Source organism: Salvelinus alpinus, chromosome 29 (assembly GCF_045679555.1).
Source record: "Salvelinus alpinus chromosome 29, SLU_Salpinus.1, whole genome shotgun sequence".
Classification (NCBI taxonomy): domain Eukaryota; kingdom Metazoa; phylum Chordata; class Actinopteri; order Salmoniformes; family Salmonidae; genus Salvelinus; species Salvelinus alpinus.
This window is the reverse complement of record NC_092114.1, coordinates 18,024,265-18,045,940: the sequence shown is the minus strand read 5'-3', so window position 1 is coordinate 18,045,940 and position 21,676 is coordinate 18,024,265. Positions and strand designations below refer to the sequence as shown.

The window sequence follows — 21,676 nt, the reverse complement described above, 5'->3', positions numbered from 1 at the left end:
CTGTCTGTGTCTCTCTCGCTCTCTCTGTCTGTCTCTATCTCTACTCTCTTGCTCTCACTCTCCTCTCTCTTTCTCTCTCCTACTCACATGTCAATCACATGTTTCAGGATGATGTCATTCCCAGAGGGAATCCTATCATCAGAGAGAGAGAGAAAGAAAGACAGACCGGGAAGACAAAGTGGGAGAGAGCGAGAAAATTAGAAAAAGATGAGAGCGGGAGATGGAGACAATTGTGTAATGGACTCTCCTTGACCCTGAAGCAAGGGTTGACTGTTACAGACTGCTAGTCCATGTCTATCTTTCCTCCTTATTGGCTATTTCCTCTTCAGGTCAGTCTAGACTTGTTTCTTGAAATGTTTTTCCTGTCGCCAGTGGTTTCTAGCAGGTAATAAGAAAATAATGTAGTGTAACCAAGCTGAGGTTCTGACATCTGAAGGCCCAGTGTTGAATCCATCCATCACTTGTAGCACCCACCTTTGCGGTTCGACTAGTATCATGTCTGACAAACAACTTTTGCTTTTATTCAGCAATACGTTTATCAGTTCCTCCGACAGTGAGTGCTACTGTAGTACCGCGGTGGTGGTCTGGCTCTATCAGTCAAAGCAGAACTGGTGGTTTGTCTCAATGCTTTCTCACCATTTTACACAGATGGTTAGATCTGTCAACGTGTCCGTTTGCTTTGTCAGAGTGTCAGGGCTTGTCCTAGTTTGGTCTGGGCTTCTACATTATGATGCCTCCCACACACACACACACACACACACACACACACACACACACACACACACACACACACACACACACACACACACACACACACACACACACACACACACACACACACACACACACACACACACACACACACACACACACACACACACACACAGACACACATGCATTCATGCACTCTCTCCCATACGCAGAGTACTTTATGGTCAGGCCAGTTTGGCGTTCTGCTGTAGTGTGTTCAAGTGTGTCAGCAGCACAGTGCAGCATGATAGTCAGGTAACTACTGGAAACAGGTCAGGACACCTGGCTGTATCGAGGTTCTGAGGTGAACTTTGGTTCCCGATAGGACATACACACACCCACAGTGATAGGGCTCGGCTGGGAGTTCTGATACCCACTGATACCTAGTGATACCCACTGATACCTAGTGATACCAAACTGATACCTAGTGATACCCACTGATACCTAGTGATACCCACTGATACCTAGTGATACCCACTGATACCTAGTGATACCCACTGATACCTACTGATACCCACTGATACCTAGTGATACCCACTGATACCCACTGATACCTAGTGATACCCACTGACACCGAGTGATACCCACTGATACCTAATGATACCCACTGATACCTAGTGATACCCACTGATACCTAGTGATACCCACTGATACCTAGTGATACCCACTGATACCTAGTGATACCCACTGATACCTGGTGATACCCACTGATACCTAGTGATACCCACTGATACCTGGTGATACCCACTGATACCTAGTGATATCCACTGATACCCACTGATACCAACTGATACCTACTTTTGCCCACTGATACCTCGTGATACCCACTGAGACCCAGTGATACCCACTGATACCTCGTGATACCCACTGATACCTAGTGATACCCACTGATACCTAGTGATACCTGTGGTAACCTGGTGATACCCACTGTTACCAACTGATACCCACTGATACCTAGCAATACCCACTGATACCTACTGATACCCACTGATACCTAGTGATACCCACTGATACCCAGTGATACCTGTGGATACCTGGTGATACCCACTGTTACCAACTGATACCTACTGATACCCACTGATACCTAGTGATACCCAGTGATACCCAGTGATACCCAGTGATACCCACTGATACCTAGTGATACCCACTGATACCTAGTGATACCCACTGATACCTAGTGATACCCACTGATACCTAGTGATACCCACTGATACCTAGTGATACCCACTGATACCTAGTGATACCTAGTGATACCCACTGATACCTAGTGATACCCACTGATACCCACTGATACCTAGTGATACCCACTGATACCCACTGATACCCACTGATACCTGGTGATACCCACTGATACCTAGTGATACCCACTGATACCCACTGATACCTAGTGATACCCACTGATACCTGGTGATACCCACTGATACCTAGTGATATCCACTGATACCGAGTGATACCCACTGATACCAACTGATACCTACTTTTGCCCACTGATACCTCGTGATACCCACTGAGACCTCGTGATACCCACTGATACCCAGTGATACCCACTGATACCTCGTGATACCCACTGATACCTAGTGATACCCACTGATACCTAGTGATACCCACTGATACCTAGTGATACCTGTGGTAACCTGGTGATACCCACTGTTACCAACTGATACCCACTGATACCTAGCAATACCCACTGATACCTGGTGATACCCACTGATACCCACTGATACCTAGTGATACCCACTGATACCCAGTGATACCTGTGGATACCTGGTGATACCCACGGTTACCAACTGATACCCACGGATACCTAGTGATACCCACTGATAGTTACTGATACCCACGGAAACCTAGTGATACCCACTGATAGTTACTGATACCCACTGATACCAACTGATACCTGTGGATACCTGGTGATACCCACTGTTACCAACTGATACCCACGGATACCTACTGATACCCACGGATACCTAGTGATACCAACTGATACCCACGGATACCTAGTGATACCCACTGATAGTTACTGATACCCACTGATACCAACTGATACCTGTGGATACCTGGTGATACCCACTGTTACCAACTGATACCCACGGATACCTACTGATACCCACGGATACCTAGTGATACCCACTGTTACCAGCTGATACCTACTGATACCCACTGATACCTAGTGATACCCACTGATAGTTACTGATACCCACTTATACCAGTGGTGGTCAGTGGTGGTCAGTGCCGTTTAAGATGAGGGAGGACCACCTAAAATTACATCATTTTGGATGACTGTCATTCATATTCCATTCACCCAGCACAATGTAACATCGATAGGTTTAGGCTACTACATGATACTCAAATGTTCCCTATTCCCGTCATGTGGTTGATACAACCTAGCCTATCAATGAAAGTTTACAACGTAGGTGCACACAGGTAGAGAGAAAAATCTGAGATGACAGACAGTGACACATGGACAGACAGTGACATTCAATACCACCTTGCACACTCTTGCCTGCATCTAGCTGATCTAGGGTGTAATCATTAGTCCAACAGTTGCAAACAAGAGTTTCTATTGGGCAAATTCAAGTATGTTTATCCCTGTTTTGTTCTGTTTGCTTCCGTTTAAGAAACGTTTATCAATAGAATCGGCGGAATGAATACACCCCTGATCACGCGTAAACAAACAGCCACGTTGTATTCCTTCTCGCGTCTATGCGCTCTCCTCCTCTCACCTCTTCCCTTCTCTTATGGACTTCAATGCACAACACATCAGCTGTATGTGACCAAACCACTGCACACAGCCTACATCGTTGTCACCATACTAGCTAAAGTAACGTCATAGCTAATAGAACTAACGTGTTAGTAAACCCGCTACAATCATGCAGTAACGTTACAGTATACAGTCAGTAAGCAGTTACACCGGCGGGCCCCGGTGGCAATAAATTGACTTGGAAGAGTTCCAGTGTTGTGTTGGATAGTCATAGCCAGCTGGCTAACATAGCATCCCTGTCACGTTCCTGACCTTATTTCCCTTCTTTAGTCTTTGTTTAGTTGGTCAGGACGTGAGCTGGGTGGGTGTAGTCTATGTTATGTGTTTCTTTGTTTAGGTTTGTCTTATTGGCCTGATATGGTTCTCAATCAGAGGCAGGTGTTTTACGTTGTCTCTGATTGGGAACCATATTAAGGTAGCCTGTTTTCACTGTTGGTTTGTGGGTGATTGTTCCTGTTCTTGCGTTCATCTGTTCTATGTTCTCTAGTTCGGGACTGTAGCTTCGTTGGGTTTTCGTCTGTTTATTGTTTTGTTCATTATTGAAAAAGTATTCTAAAAGATATGGATACATACCACGCTGCGCTTTGGTCCTCCTCTCCTTCTACCGACGGAAGCCATTACAATCCCTCTGTTTGAGCAGGGTATTTCAGTAGGCTAAACTAGCTAGCTAAGTTAGTGAAACTGTAAGTAAAAAAAAAAGACAATCTCTGTCTCTCTGTCTTTCCTTTGCTTCTCCTTCATTTTGGAAGAAATTAATTTGTTCATAACTGTTCAACTATTGTCTTTCTCTCTGTTTGAGTCAACTACTCACCACATTTATGCACTGCTGTGCTAGCTATCTGTAGCTTATGCTTTCAGTACTAGATTCATTCTCTGATCCTTTGATTGGGGCGACAACATGTCAGTTCGTGCTGCAACAGCTCTGATTGGTTGGAGGACGTCCTCCGGAAGTTGTCTATGGAAGGGGGAGAGAACCATGAGCCTCCTAGGTTTTGTATTGAGGTCAGTGTACCCAGAGGAGGACAGAAACTAGCTGTCCTATGGCTACACCACGGTTCTACCCTACAGATTGCTGTTGAGGTTACTGTAGACCTGCATTGCTAAACAGTGTGTTTTAATCAATTATCTGGTGACGTGATTATATTGAGTATAGTTTTATTTAAAAAGGATCATTTTTTAAATGTTTAAAAACATTTTTTTAAATGAAATTCACTGAGGAGGATGAACCTCTTCCAGATGGACCGTGCCCAGCGTGTGGGAGCCAGGCCTCAGAGAGGGAGAATACTTTTCATTCTGTGAGGGAAGATGACATTCACGGAGAGAGAGAGAGATAGGTGGGGAGAGGGAGTGAGAAATGGAGAGAGAGAGAGAGAGAGAAAGGGAGGGCCAAATAGAGAGGGGGAGAGCGATGGGGGAGAGAGAGAGAGAGAGAGAGAGAGAGAGAGAGAGAGAGAGAGAGAGAGAGAGAGAGAGAGAGAGAGAGAGAGAGAGAGAGAGAGAGAGAGAGAGAGAGAGAGAGAGAGAGAGAGAGAGAGAGAGAGAGAGAGAGAGAGAGAGAGAGAGAGAGAGAGAGAGAGAGAGAGAGAGAGAGAGGAATTGGCGAGGGCACTAGAACAGTCTGCAGCACCTGGCCTAACCCTACTGTTTGCTGATGATCTGGTGCTTCTGTGCCCAACCAAGGAGGGCCTACAGCAGCAGCTAGATCTTCTGCACAGATTCTGCCAGACCTGGGCCCTCAAAGGAAATCTCAGTAAGACAAAAATAATGGTGTTCCAAAAAAAGTCCAGTTGCCAGGACAACAAATACAAATTCTATCTAGACACCGTTGTCTTAGAGCACACAAAAAACTATACATACCTCGGCCTAAACATCAGCGCCACAGTAACTTCCACCAAGCTGTGAACGAGCTGAGAGACAAGGCAAGAAGGGACTTTTATGCCATCAAAAGGAACATAAAATTGACATACCAATTACGATCTGGCCAAAAATGCTTGAATCAGTTATAGAACACATTGCTGTTTATGGTTTTGAGGTCTGGGGTCCGTTCACCAACCAAGAATTCACAAAATGGGACAAACACAAAAAAGAGCCATTCAATTCTACAACCACCTAAAAGGAAGCGATTCCCAAGCCTTCCATATCAAAGCCATCATCTTCAGAGAAATGAACCTGGAGAAGAGTCCCCTAAGATAGCTGGTCCTGAGGCTCTGTTCACAAACACAAACAGACCCCACAGAGCCCCAGGACAGCAACACAATTAGACCCAAACAAATGATGAGAAAACAAAAAGCTAATTACTTGACACATTGGAAAGAATTTACAAAAAAACTGAGCAAACTAGAATGCTATTTGGCCCTAAACAGAGAGTACACAGTGGCAGAATACCTGACCACTGTGACTGACCCAAAATTAAGGAACGCTTTGACTATGTACAGACTCAGTGAGCATAGCCTTGCTATTGAGAGAGGTCGTCGTAGGCAGACCTGGCTCTCAGGAGAAGCAGGCTATATGCACACTGCCCACAAAATGAGTTGGAATCTGAGCTGCACTTCCTAACCTCCTGTCAAATGTATGACCATATTAGAGACACATATTTCCCTCATTACACAGACCAACAAAGAATTTGAAAATAAATCCAATTTTGATAAACTCCCATATCTATTGTGTGAAATTCCACAGTGTGCCATCACAGCAGCAAGATTTGTGACCTGTTGCCTCAAGAAAAGGGCAACCATTGAAGAACAAACACCATTGTAAATTAAACGTACATTTATTTTCCCTTTTGTACTTGAACGTCTTTACAATGCTGTATATAGACATATTCTGGAGAGAGAGGAGTTTGTGTGACCAGAGGGTGGATGGGAAGCTTCCTATCATTCCTGTCCCTACTGTACTAATTTATTACATAGAAGAATTATGCCAGGTATAGGCTGCTCTGTGAATTATGCCAGGTATAGGCTGCTCTGTGAATTATGCCAGGTATAGGCTGCTCTGTGAATTATTCCAGGTATAGGCTGCTCTGTGAATTATGCCAGGTATAGGCTGCTCTGTGAATAATGCCAGGTATAGGCTGCTCTGTGAATAATGCCAGGTATAGGCTGCTCTGTGAATTATGCCAGGTATAGGTTGCTCTGTGAATTATGCCAGGTATAGGCTGCTCTGTGAATTATGCCAGGTATAGGCTGCTCTGTGAATTATGCCAGGTATAGGCTGCTCTGTGAATTATTCCAGGTATAGGCTGCTCTGTGAATTATGCCAGGTATAGGCTGCTCTGTGAATAATGCCAGGTATAGGCTGCTCTGTGAATTATGCCAGGTATAGGCTGCTCTGTGAATTATGCCAGGTATAGGCTGCTCTGTGAATTATGCCAGGTATAGGCTGCTCTGTGAATTATTCCAGGTATAGGCTGCTCTGTGAATTATGCCAGGTATAGGCTGCTCTGTGAATCATGCCAGGTATAGGCTGCTCTGTGAATAATGCCAGGTATAGGCTGCTCTGTGAATTATGCCAGGTATAGGCTGCTCTGTGAATTATGCCAGGTATAGGCTGCTCTGTGAATTATTCCAGGTATAGGCTGCTCTGTGAATTATGCCAGGTATAGGCTGCTCTGTGAATAATGCCAGGTATAGGCTGCTCTGTGAATTATGCCAGGTATAGGTTGCTCTGTGAATTATGCCAGGTATAGGCTGCTCTGTGAATTATGCCAGGTATAGGCTGCTCTGTGAATTATGCCAGGTATAGGCTGCTCTGTGAATTATTCCAGGTATAGGCTGCTCTGTGAATTATGCCAGGTATAGGCTGCTCTGTGAATAATGCCAGGTATAGGCTGCTCTGTGAATTATGCCAGGTATAGGCTGCTCTGTGAATTATGCCAGGTATAGGCTGCTCTGTGAATTATGCCAGGTATAGGCTGCTCTGTGAATTATTCCAGGTATAGGCTGCTCTGTGAATTATGCCAGGTATAGGCTGCTCTGTGAATAATGCCAGGTATAGGCTGCTCTGTGAATAATGCCAGGTATAGGCTGCTCTGTGAATTATGCCAGGTATAGGTTGCTCTGTGAATTATGCCAGGTATAGGCTGCTCTGTGAATTATGCCAGGTATAGGCTGCTCTGTGAATTATTCCAGGTATAGGCTGCTCTGTGGATTATGCCAGGTATAGGCTGCTCTGTGAATAATGCCAGGTATAGGCTGCTCTGTGAATAATGCCAGGTATAGGCTGCTCTGTGAATTATGCCAGGTATAGGTTGCTCTGTGAATTATGCCAGGTATAGGCTGCTCTGTGAATTATGCCAGGTATAGGCTGCTCTGTGAATTATGCCAGGTATAGGCTGCTCTGTGAATTATGCCAGGTATAGGCTGCTCTGTGAATTATGCCAGGTATAGGCTGCTCTGTGAATTATGCCAGGTATAGGCTGCTCTGTGAATTATGCCAGGTATAGGCTGCTCTGTGAATTATGCCAGGTATAGGCTGCTCTGTGAATTATGCCAGGTATAGGCTGCTCTGTGAATAATGCCAGGTATAGGTTGCTCTGTGAATTATTCCAGGTATAGGTTGCTCTGTGAATTATGCCAGATATAGGCTGCTCTGTGAATTATTCCAGAGGAGGAGCAAAGGAGCAAAATAAATAAATACAGTAGGGAAAGAGGTAGTTGTTAGGGCTAAATTATAGATGGGCTATGTACAGGTGCAGTAATCTATGAGCTGCTCTGACAGCTGGTGCTTAAAGCTAGTGAGGGAGATAAGTGTTTCCAGTTTCAGAGATTTTTGTAGTTCGTTCCAGTCATTGGCAGCAGAGAACTGGAAGGAGAGGCGGCCAAAGGAAGAATTGGTTTTGGGGGTGACCAGAGAGATATACCTGCTGGAGCGCGTGCTACAGGTGGGTGCTGCTATGGTGACCAGCGAGCTGAGATAAGGGGGGACTTTACCTAGCAGGGTCTTGTAGATGACCTGGAGCCAGTGGGTTTGGCGACGAGTATGAAGCGAGGGCCAGCCAACGTGAGCATACAGGTCGCAGTGGTGGGTAGTATATGGGGCTTTGGTGACGAAACGGATGGCACTGTGATAGACTACATCCAATTTATTGAGAAGGGTATTGGAGGCTATTTTGTAAATGACATCGCCGAAGTCGAGGATCGGTAGGATGGTCAGTTTTACGAGGGTATGTTTGGCAGCATGAGTGAAGGATGCTTTGTTGCGAAATAGGAAGCCAATTCTAGATTTAACTTTGGATTGGAGATGTTTGATGTGAGTCTGGAAGGAGCGTTTACAGTCTAACCAGACACCTAGGTATTTGTAGTTGTCCACATATTCTAAGTCAGAACCGTCCAGAGTAGTGATGTTGGACGGGCGGGCAGGTGCATGCAGCGATCGGTTGAAGAGCATGCATTTAGTTTTACTTGTATATATATATATATATATATATATATATATATCCCTGTCAAATGCTTTATATCTGGACATCACTGTCTCAAATCAAATCCAATTTATTGGTCACATACACAGGTTTAGCAAATATTATTGTGGGTGTAGCGAAATGCTTGTTTTTCTAGCTCCGACAGTGCAGTAATATCTAACAAATATCTATCAAATGCTGCTTTCTAGGGCTGCAATTATTGTTTGTGTTGTGTACAAGTCAAGGTTGGAACAAACGGTACTAGTGTAGTTGGGAGTGTACCTTTCAGGCCCTCGAGGGCAACTGAACTTACACTGGATCAGGTGACACCAAGCCTCATACACAACTATAGTAAACATACAAATACAAACAAGTAAACAAACACAAACCAGAGTGACAGACAGTCAGACAATAAGACAGTCAGACAATAAGACAGTCAGACAGACAATCAGACAGTCAGACAGTCAGACAGACAATCAGACAGTCAGACAGACAATCAGACAGTCAGACAGACAGTCAGACAGACAATCAGACAGTCAGACAGACTCAGACAGACAGTCAGACAGATAGTCAGACAGACAATCAGACAGTCAGACAGACAGTCAGACAGACAATCAGACAGTCAGACAGACTCAGACAGACAGTCAGACAGATAGTCAGACAGACAATCAGACAGACAGAGAGACAAACAGACTCAAACAGACTCAGACAGACTCAGACAGACTCAGACAGGCAGACAGTCAGACAGTCAGACAGACAATCAGACAGTCAGACAGACAATCAGACAGTCAGACAGACAGTCAGACAGACAATCAGACAGTCAGACAGACTCAGACAGACAGTCAGACAGATAGTCAGACAGACAATCAGACAGTCAGACAGACAGTCAGACAGACAATCAGACAGTCAGACAGACTCAGACAGACAGTCAGACAGATAGTCAGACAGACAATCAGACAGACAGAGAGACAAACAGACTCAAACAGACTCAGACAGACTCAGACAGGCAGACAGTCAGACAGACAGACAGGCAGACAGACAGACAGACAGACAAACAGACTCAGACAGACTCAGACAGACTCAGACAGGCAGACAGTCAGACAGACATAAAGCTATAAATGTTGGTATCCTGAACTCAACAGACATAAAACTAAGAAGCCAGAAACAGATCCAGAAACCTCACATTGAACATCTCATGTCTGCCTTGAGGCTGTGAGATGACTCAACCTGGAAAACTAAGCTAAACATGCTAAAGATTTCCTAGAAGAATACAAAATACATTTTAAAAAAGTAAAATAGTTTGTAATGCGGGTAAACAACTGTGGTTGCCATGCCAATGGGCAAGGGGTCTATAAATAGAGTGGCCTGTGTTTGTTTAGTGGATGCAGCCTATCTGCCAGCCTGCCCAGCAGGGCAGCCTCTCTCTCTCTCTCTCTCTCTCTCTCTCTCTCTCTCTCTCTCTCTCTCTCTCTCTCTCTCTCTCTCTCTCTCTCTCTCTCTCTCTCTCTCTCTCTCTCTCTCTCTCTCTCTCTCTCTCTCTCTCTCTCGGGAGATCTGAGGGTTCAGTAACATTACTGTTTACCATGGTGATTAACCACTCATTCCTCCCTACAATGTCCACCCCAGAGGAATGTAGCTGGAAAAAACCCTGTACTAACCCCCCTGTCCCTCCCACTCAACCCCTAAGGAGAGGTTAGAGGTCAGGGGTCATCACGCAGGCTGGGCTGTCTGGGAAACTCCCTAAATAACACAGACAATGTTACTGTACTGTACACACAGTACTTAGAATGTTTGGATAGAAGGAGTAGCAGACCAGCAGTAGACTTTGTTTGGCCTACTGGAAGTGTTGTGTCTATACAACTGTTAGTAGGGCTGTTGCGGTGACCATATTACCGCCACACCGGCAGTCAAATTCCACGTGACCGTTGAGTCACGGTAATCTCCTCTTATGCACTCTGGACATGTGTTGGTAAGGACTGTTTGGTCTCTAATGGCCTGGTCTTCAAGGCTCTACTGTCCCTCTATCAGGTCCTAATGCCCTGGTACTCAGGGCTCTATTGTCCCTCCTAATGGCCTGGTACTCAGGGCTCTATTGTCCCTCCATCAGGTCCTAATGCCCTGGTACTCAGGGCTCTATTGTCCCTCCATCAGGTCCTAATGGCCTGGTACTCAGGGCTCTACTGTCCCTCCATCAGGTCCTAATGGCCTGGTACTCAGGGCTCTACTGTCCCTCCATCAGGTCCTAATGGCCTGGTACTCAGGGCTCTACTGTCCCTCCATCAGGTCCTAATGGCCTGGTACTCAGGGCTCTACTGTCCCTCCATCAGGTCCTAATGCCCTGGTACTCAGGGCTCTATTGTCCCTCCATCAGGTCCTAATGGCCTGGTACTCAGGGCTCTACTGTCCCTCCATCAGGTCCTAATGGCCTGGTACTCAGGGCTCTACTGTCCCTCCATCAGGTCCTAATGGCCTGGTACTCAGGGCTCTACTGTCCCTCCATCAGGTCCTAATGGCCTGGTACTCAGGGCTCTACTGTCCCTCCATCAGGTCCTAATGGCCTGGTACTCAGGGCTCTACTGTCCCTCCATCAGGTCCTAATGGCCCGATCTTCAGGGCTCTATTGTCCCTCCATCAGGTCCTAATGGCCCGATCTTCAAGGTTCTATTGTCCCTCCATCAGGTCCTAATGGCCTGGTACTCAGGGCTCTATTGTCCCTCCATCAGGTCCTAATGGTCTGGTACTCAGGGCTCTACTGTCCCTCCATCAGGTCCTAGTGGCCTGGTACTCAGGGCTCTATTGTCCCTCCATCAGGTCCTAATGGCCTGGTACTCAGGGCTCTACTGTCCCTCCATCAGGTCCTGATTGCCTGGTACTCAGAGCTCTACTGTCCCTCCATCAGGTCCTAATGGCCTGGTACTCAGGGCTCTATTGTCCCTCCATCAGGTCCTAATGGTCTGGTACTCAGGGCTCTACTGTCCCTCCATCAGGTCCTAATGGTCTGGTACTCAGAGCTCTACTGTCCCTCCATCAGGACCTAATGGCCTGGTACTCAGGGCTCTACTGTCCCTCCATCAGGTCCTAATGGCCCGATCTTCAGGGCTCTATTGTCCCTCCATCAGGTCCTATTGGCCTGGTACTCAGGGCTCCTATTGTCCCTCTAGCCACTCTGACACTCACATCAAACACTTATCATGCTTTTAAAATTCACCTAACTGGGATGATCAATTTGAAGAAAGAAGTTCACCAACAGGTTGAAACTGAGTGGAAAACATGATCATTGCATGTTGTTTCAAAGCCTAACAACAACGAAATGGACAGTGCTTTCTAAGGTGATGATTAATTCAAAACACCCATATGCAAGTTAGAGCTGATGCATACACATAGGCCTATATATGAGCCCAAGACCGAAAAACGGAATTAAAATAATGATTGTGTCATTATACAATATGTAGCCTAATAGCCTAACGCAAATTACGCACAGCAGAAAAACTTTTTTTTTTTTTAAACATAGATTTAAGATGTCTTTGGTACGCAATTGGTCTAGTGTCAACAAACTTTATTTAACCAGGTAGGCCAGTTGAGAACACGTTCTCATTTACAGCTGCGACCTGGCCAAGATAAAGCAAAGCAGTGCGACAAAAACAACAACACAGAGTAACACATAAACAAATGTACAGTCAATAACACAATAGAAACATCTATATACCATGTGTGCAAATGTAGTAAGATTAGGGACGTAGGGCAATAAATAGACCATAGTGACTAAATAATTACAATTTAGCATTAAACACTGGAGTGATAGATGTGCAGATGAGGATGTGCAAGTAGAGATACTGGGGTTCAAAAGAGCAAAAACAATAACAATATGGGGATGAGGTAGTTGGGTGGGCTATTTACAGATGGGCTGTGTACAGGTGCAGTGATTGGTAAGCTGCTCTGACAGCTGATGCTTAAAGTTAGTGAGGGAGATATACTGTAAATCTCCAGCTTCAGTGATTTTTGCAATTCGTTCCAGTCATTAACAGCAGAGAACTGGAAGGAAAGGCGGCCAAAAGAGGTGTTGGCTTTGGGGATGACCATTTAAATATACCTGCTGGAGCCCGTGCTATGGGTGGGTGTTGCTATGTTGACCAGTGAGCTGAGATAAGGCGGGGCTTTACCTAGCAAAGACTTATAGATGACCTGGAGCCAGTGGGTTTGGCGACGAATATGTAGCAAGGGCCAGCCAACGAGAGCATACAGGTCGCAGTGGTGGGTAGTATATGGGGCTTTGTTGACAAAATGGATGGCACTGTGATAGACTACATCCAATTTGCTGAGTAGAGTGTTGGAGGCTATTTTGTAAATGACATTGCCGAAGTCAAGCATCGGTAGGATAGTCAGTTTTACGAGGGTATGTTTTGCACCATGATTGAAGGAGGCTTTGTTGCGAAATAGGAAGCCGATTCTAGATTTCATTTTGGATCTGAGATGCTTAATGTGAGTCTGGAAGGAGAGTTTACAGTCTAACCAAACACCTAGGTATTTGTAGTTGTCCACATATTCTAAGTCAGAACCGTCCATAGTAGTGATGCTAGTCGGGCGGGCGGGTGCAGGCAGCGATCGGTTGAAGAGCATGCATTTAGTTTTACTAGCATTTAAGAGCAGTTGGAGGCCACAGAAGAAGTGTTGTATGGCATTGAAGCTCGTTTGGAGGTTTGTTAACACAGTGTCCAAAGAAGGGCCAGATGTATACAGAATGGTGTCATCTGCGTGGAGGTGGATCAGAGAACTACCAGCAGCAAGAGCGACATCATTGATATATACAGAGAAAAGAGTCGGCCCGAGAATTGAACCCTGTGGCACCCCCATGGAGACTGCCAGTGGTCCGGACAACTGCCGCTCCGATTTGACACACTGAACTCTATCTGAGAAGTAGTTGGTGAACCAGGCGAGGCAGTCATTTGAGAAACCAAGGCTATTGAGTCTGCCGATAAGAATGCAGTGATTGACAGAGTCGAAAGCCTTGGCCAGGTCGATGAAGATGGCTGCACAGTACTGTCTTTTATCGATGGTGGTTATGATATCGTTTAGGACTTTGAGCATGGCTGAGGTGCACCCATGAGAAGCTCGGAAACCAGATTGCATAGTGGAGAAGGTACGGTGGGATTCGAAATGGTCGGTGATCTGTTTGTTAACTTGGCCTTCGAAGACTTTAGAAAGGCAGGGCAGGATGGATATAGGTCTGCAACAGTTTGAGTCTGGAGTGTCTCCCCCTTTGAAGAGGGGGATGACCGTGGCAGCTTCCCAATCTTTAGGGATCTCAGACGATACGAAAGAGAGTTGAACAGGCTAGTAATAGGGGTTGCAACAATTGCAGCGGATAATTTTAGAAAGAGAGGGTCCAGATTGTCTAGCCCAGCTGATTTGTAGGGGTCCAGATTTTGCAGCTCTTCCAGAACATCAGCTATCTGGATTTGGGTGAAGGAGAAGCGGGGGGGGGGGGGGGGGGGGGGCTTGGGCAAGTTGCTGCGGGGGGTGCAGAGCTGTTGGCCGGGGTAGGGGTAGCCAGGTGGAAAGCATGGCCAGCCGTATAAAAATGCTTATTGAAATTCTTGATTATCATAGGTTTATCAGTGGTGACAGTGTTTCTTAGCCTCAGTGCAGTGGGCAGCTGGGAGGAGGTGCTCTTATTCTCCATGGACTTTACAGTGTCCCCAAAACTTTTTGGAATTAGTGCTACAGAATGCAAATTTCTCTTTGAAAAAGCTAGCCTTTGCTTTCCTAACTGACTGTGTATATTGGTTCCTGACTTCCCTGAAAAGTTGCATATCGTGAGAGATATTCGATGCTAATACAGTACACCACAATATGTTTTTGTGCTGGTCAAGGGCAGTCAAGTCTGGAGTGAACCAAGGGGCTATATCTGTTCTTAGTTTAAAAAAGTTGGAGTGGCGCATGCTTATTTAAGATTGTGAGGAAAGCACTTTGAAAGAACAACCAGGCATCCTTTACTGACGAGATGACGTCAATATCCTTCCAGTATACCCGGGCCATGTCAATTGGAGAGGCCTGCTCGCTGAAGTGTTTTAGGGAGTGTTTGACAGTGATGAGGGGTGGTCGTTTGACCGCGGACCCAATGCGGACGCAGGCAATGAGGCAGTGATCGCTGAGATCCTGGTTGAAGACAGCAGAGGTGTATTTAGAGGGCAAGTTGGTCAGGATGATATCTATGAGGGTGCCCATGTTTTCGGATTTAGGGTTGTACCTGGTAGGTTCCTTGATAATTTGTGTGAGATTGAGGGTATCTACCTTAGATTGTACGATGGCCGGGGTGTATATCCCAGTTTAGGTCACCTAACGGTACGAACTCTGAAGATAGAAGGGGGCAATCAATTCACATATGGTGTCCAGGGCACAGCTGGGGGCTGAGGGGGGTCTATAACAAGCGGCAACAGTGAGAGATTTATTTCTGGAAAGGTGGATAGTATGACAGAACTCTACAGGCTATCTCTGCTGTAGATTGCAACTCCGCACCCTTTGGCAGTTCTATCTTGACGGAAAAAGTTGGGTTTGGAAATTTCAGAATATTTGGTGGCCTTCCAAAGCCAGGATTCAGACACGGCTAGGACATCAGGGTTGGCAGAGTTTGCTAAAGCAGTGAATAAAACAAACTTGTGGATGATGCTTCTGATGTTAACATGCATGAAACCAAGGCTTTTACGGTGACAGAAGTCAACAAATGAGAGCGCCTGACAAATAGGTGTAGTACTGGGGGCCACAGGGCCTGGGTTAACCGCTACATTGCCAGAGGAACAGAGGAGGAGTAGGATAAGGGTACGGTTAAAGGCTTTAAGAACCGGTCGTCTAGTGCGTTTTGAACAGAGAAGAAAAGGGGCAGATTTCTGGGCGTGGTAGCATAGATTCAGGGCATAGTGTACAGACAGGGGTATGGTACGGTGCAAGTACATTGGGGGTAAACCTAGGCATTGAGTGACGGTGAGAGAGGTCGTGTCTCTGGAGGCACCAGTTAAGCCAGGTGAGGTCTCTGCATGTGTGGGGGGTGGGACAAAAGAGCTATCTAAGGTATGTTGAGCCGGGGCTCTACAGGGGGGCTCTACAGTGAAATAAAACAATAAGAACTAACCGAAACAGCAGTAGACACGGCATATTGACATTAGAGAGAGGCATAAAGCAATCACAGGTGTTGATCAGGAGAGATAAGACAACAACAGGTAAATGGTGATGAATGGGCTGAGAGGGTCAGTTAGGTACACACAGGACCTGCGTTGGAGGCTGGGGCCGACAGATAAACAAATTGAGGTACTGTGTTAGTGAACAGTCCAGCAGGCATCAGCTGTGTAGCCGAGTGATCATAGGGTCCAATGAGCAGCAATAGGTGAGTCAGGGAGCCGTTCGGTAGTCGCTACTACGCTAGGCGAGCGGGAGACACGGCGTTCAGAAAGCTAGCGGGCCGGGGATAGCAGATGGGTCTTCGGCGACATCGCAACAGAAAAGCCTGTTGAAACCACATCGGATGATTACGTCAGCAGACCAGTTGTGATGGATCGGCGGGGCTCCGTGTCGACAATAAAGGGTCCAGGCCAATTGGCAAAAGAGGTATTGTAGCCCAAGAATTAGCTGGTATACTTCGGCGGCTAGCCGGGAGATGGGCCTAGCTCGAGGCTAGCTCAAGGCTAACTGGTGCTTGCTTCGGGACAGAGGCATTAGCCAACAATAGCCACTCGGTTGCAGCTAGCTAGCTGTGATGATCCGGTGTAATGGTCCAGAGCTTGTGGAAGGAATCCGGTGATGTTGTAGAGAAAAGCAGTCCGATATGCTCTGGGTTGGTATCGCGCTGTGGAGACTGGCAGGTATTGTCCGAGCAAAAGCTGGCTGGTGTCCGGGCTAAAGGTGAAGACCGCTAGCAGTGGCAAACAATGACTAATAGCTAGTAGCTAGTTAGCTGGCTAGTTTCTGATGGAGGTTCCAGTTATAAGGTATAAAAATAGCAGATCCGTACCTCATTGGGTGAGGCGGGTTGCATGAAAGAATATTTAGTTCGTAGATGCAAAGTGAGATTAAAATATAAAACCAGACTATTTACACGGGACAAAACAAACACACGTCTGACTGCTACGCCATCTTGGATCTTCTTTTTTTAATTACCTTTGAGTGTGGACTCTGTTATTATGCATACTGGATGGACTGGTTACTTTAATGCCACGCTCCAAACTCTCTATCCATGAGTCTGGGAGAGAATGTATTGCCCTAGGTGAGGCTGTTGGTTCATTGATTTTGCTGGGCGGCTTACAGAGTTAGCCTACAATTATAGTGGATTTGAATTTGATTTTGAATAGCCTATTAATAGGGACATTTTTTATATTTCCAAAATTAATAGGCTGACATTACCCTTAAATACAAAAATATCTCACCACTGTGCGTTTCCATCTCCTCCTCTCTGTCTTTTATTCTTTTCTCGAGCGCGCAGAGAGGGGGGCTGTCAACAGTTTCATTAAATATGTTGTGAAAACATGTTACCGTTTTTTCTTGACCTTTACTGCAGTGGGCTAAATCAGGGTCACACATGGTAGTCTTAACAAATCTACTTTAAAACAAAAGTATACACCTCACACACATGGTTATGGGCTTTAAAGAAAGAAGACACCTGTACCATGTCAGATACAGAGTTGAAATGTATAAAAATAATGGTTTGCCTCCCAATTGTACACTTCATATACATCACAAAAAGACTGAAATATAACAAAACCGTTTGATATAGAAACACTGGATTTTCTGCCGAAAAAAGTAAAAGTTTTTTTCATTTGAAAAATATGAATAACATTCGACCCATGAAACCACTAGAGGATGCTTTGGGTAGCTGCAGGAACAGGGATGGAGAGCCAAAGGCATCCAGAGTTTGGCGGAATATGACCTGTCACACAGCGAGAGGCTGCATGCTCCTTAAACAGTGGTTGATGGGAAATTAGCCCAGACATTTCTATATGTAATCTAGTGTGACAGCAGAGTGTTGATGGTTGCCATTACAAAGAGGAGGATCCCAGCTGCTACTATATTTATTTCTCAGCTGTTAATATTAATCACAGCTCTGGTATAAAACCGGAGTAGCCTACCCGGCATGATGGAAAAAGGAACTGTGGGATTGCGGCCTCCATTCACTAATCAAGTGCAGAAGCATGACACGTCTTTTCCCCCCTGCTCCTGTCCCTGTTCCTGTCCAACCACATTTTAGATATTAGTAAAGGAAAGATTACTGGTAGCCTAGTGGTTAGAGTGTTGGAATAATAACCGGAAGGTTGCAAGATCAAATCCCCGAGCTGGCAAGGTAAAAATCTGTCTGTCTGCCCCTGAACAAGGCAGTTAACCCACTGTTCCTAGGCCGTCATTGAAAATAAGAATTTGTTCTAAACTGACTTTCCTAATTAAATAAAGGTAAAATAAATAATAAATGTGAATAGTCTGATGTGTGAAAATACTTGATGAGAGAACAGCTGTGCATCCTGGGGGAAGGAACACTGCACAAGCTTTTTTTACTACTTTCTCAAGTCAATAGGCTCTAGTCACATCATGCAGCCCATATACGTTCTCATTTCTAAGACGTTAAGGTTTGTATCATTCACAACTATAGTTGCCAAACAACTCTAAATCTAGCATATACGACCTGTTTCAAATGATCCCTTTTACGTTCAACATAGCCTTCATATGTGCACTCGCTCCTGAATGGGAAAAAATATCCTTTCTATTTTATTCAGCTAAGTTCAATTATATTCTTATAACTATAAAATCATGAAATATAAAATGATGGCACGGGGACTTATACTTTCATATCTTGTCTGCTAAATGAACAAGCCTACAGCCTATGGCATGGAGCATAGCCAGATAACATATAGTAGGCCAACTCATTCTGTTCTTCTGGAATACTTTTTCTTCTTATCATAGTGTTTCTTTAAACCTGACTAAAATAAATCATAGATTTATTGTGATGCTGTGTATTAAATGGATTTATTAGGATTTCATTAAATGTAGACATTCCAAAGGCCTCGAGATGCTAAACGTGTTTATGTTAATTAACGGTCAATTACCGTGAGACCAGCAGTTATTTGTATGACAATAACCGGCTGACAAAATGTCATGACCACCACAGGCTTAATTGTGGAGTCATTAAATGTTTTGATCTGAGCTGTGCCTTCAGTGAACAGGAGTAGTCATCCTTATTGAATGTCTGAATTACAGTAATAACCATTTTTTACTGTAATTTGATCACACAAAAAATCAAAGCGATCTAATGATGTTTAAAAAAATAAAAATAATAATCAGATGCTCTTATCCAGAGCGACATACATTTTCATTTTTTTGAAACTGGTCCTTCATGGGAAACAAACCCACAACCCTGGCGTTGTAAGCACCATGTGTTATCAGCTCAGCCACACGGCTGTTGCAGGCTGGTTTCCAAACGCTACTATAATTACAAGCACACACTTTCCCTTCCTTATTCCGAAGGAACAAGATAGCTTAGCGGTTAAGAGCGTTGGAATCCCCGAGCCGACTAGGTGAACAATCTGTCGATGTGCCCTTGAACAAGGCACTTAACCCTAATTGCTCCTGTGAGTCGCTCTGGATAAGAGCGTTTGCTAAATGACTCACATGTAAATGTAACATGACTTCTCTCTCCTCTCTGCAGGGAATCAGGGTGAAAACACCTGGAGCGAGGCAGACAGAGTGGGAATCTTAGAGCAAGGCTGCAGTACTGACTGGTCCCCTGTGTTCAACTGGACCACTGTACTGACTGGTCCCCTGTGTTCAACTGGACCACTGTACTGACTGGTTCCCTGTGTTCAACTGGACCACAGTACTGACTGGTCCCCTGTGTTCAACTGGACCACAGTACTGACTGGTCCCCTGTGTTCAACTGGACCACAGTACTGACTGGTTCCCTGTGTTCAACTGAACCACTGTACTGACTGGTTCCCTGTGTTCAACTGGACCACTGTACTGACTGGTTCCCTGTGTTCAACTGGACCACAGTACTGACTGGTCCCCTGTGTTCAACTGGACCACAGTACTGACTGGTTCCCTGTGTTCAACTGAACCACTGTACTGACTGGTTCCCTGTGTTCAACTGGACCACAGTACTGACTGGTCCCCTGTGTTCAACTGGACCACTGTACTGACTGGTCCACTGTGTTCAACTGAATCACTTCCTGGTTTCTCGCACCTGGACCACCGGACCAGGCCAGGCCAGGACCACAGTACTGACTGGTCCGCTGTCTTCAACTGAACCTCTTTCTGGTTTCTCCCAACTGGAACACCGGACCAGGCCAGGCCAGGCCAGGACCAACTGCCTTCTACCCTCAGGTAAAACTGGTTTTGTTGTAGTTGTAGTCTCAGCCTCCTATAGGACCATGTATGTTGTCCAAGCAAGAATGAATGAATTTGAATAGATTTGTTTGCATTTCTTCTTCTGCTACTATATGTGCTTGTACAGACAGAGCTGCTGTCTTCTTCTGCTACTATATGTGCTTGTACAGACAGAGCTGCTGTCTTCTTCTGCTACTATATGTGCTTGTATAGACAGAGCTGCTGTCCTCTTCTACTAGTTTCATCTGAAGAATAGCTACTGTATGTAGGATGACAAGCGAGTGAGGTAGGTCGTGTTGTGTACACAAAATGCATAGCAGTTCATTGCCTTAACAACCCAGAATGCTTCAGGTTTTAATGATACTGAGCTACCAGTTTCCTGAGGTCGTCAGGGTTATCCAATCGGAGGACAGATCTGGCTGGCCAGAGTTATCTAGTCCAATCAGGAGAGGACTAGGGTGCAGGGGAGAGAACAGGAAATAAGGTTCTACATTGAAACCCAGCCCAGCACAGACCACATACTAAAGCGCTATGTTGTAAACAAAACTTCATAGCGTAGCTTATGTCCCAAATGGCACCCTATTCCCTATATAGTGCACTAATGTTGACCAAAAACCTATAGGCTGTGGTCAAAATTTTAGCTGTGGTCAAAATTAGTCCACTACATAGGGAATAGGGTGCCATTTGGATCGCTGGCTTAGTTTCCACAGTGTTTACAACCCTGGTGTTCTGTGACAGAAGTTCCACTACCGAACGGCTGTGTTTGTGTGTGTGTGTGTGTGTGATTGGTCAGTGTACTAACCCAAGGTCAGGCTCCTCCCACAGAGGTGTGAAAATGTACACTGTCTATTTTCCCCCGTCCCTCGGCAGTCCCTCCCTCTCTCCATCGTGCTGTCTCCACCCATTCCACTGACTGCTGCTGACTCACAGACGTCTGAGCCCTTCAGACCCTAACCCTAACCCAGACCCTAACCCAGACCCTGACCCTGATCTTAACCCAGACCCTAACCCAGACCCTGATCCTAACACAGACCCTAACCCTGATCCTGACCCAGACCCTGATCCTAACCCAGACCCTGATCCTAACCCTGAACCTAACCCAGACCCTAACCCAGACTCTGATCCTAACCCAGACCCTGATCCCAACCCAGACCCTAACCCAGACCCTAATCCTAACCCTGACCCTGATCCTAACCCAGACCCTGATCCTATCCCAGACCCTGATCCTAACCCAGACCCTGATCCTAACCCAGACCCTAACCCAGACCCTGATCCTGACCCAGACCATGATCCTAACTCAGACCCTAACCCAGACCCTGATCATAACCCTGATCCTAACCCAGATCCTAACCCAGACCCTTATCCTAACCCAGACCCTGATCCTAACCCAGACCCTAACCCACCCATACCCTGAT

General features: G+C 45.7%; 1 protein-coding gene across 2 annotated transcripts in view; it reads left to right on the top strand.

The window, feature by feature from the left end:
• The window catches only part of LOC139559192 (ataxin-1-like), a 197,338-nt gene that overhangs the window by 43,400 nt on the left and 132,262 nt on the right, over positions 1 to 21,676 (top strand). For both annotated transcript variants that reach the window (XM_071374965.1, XM_071374967.1), the window contains exon 2: positions 19,585 to 20,258. The gene's annotated coding sequence lies outside the window, so the exon portion shown is untranslated. The remainder of the gene's footprint in view (positions 1 to 19,584; positions 20,259 to 21,676) is intronic.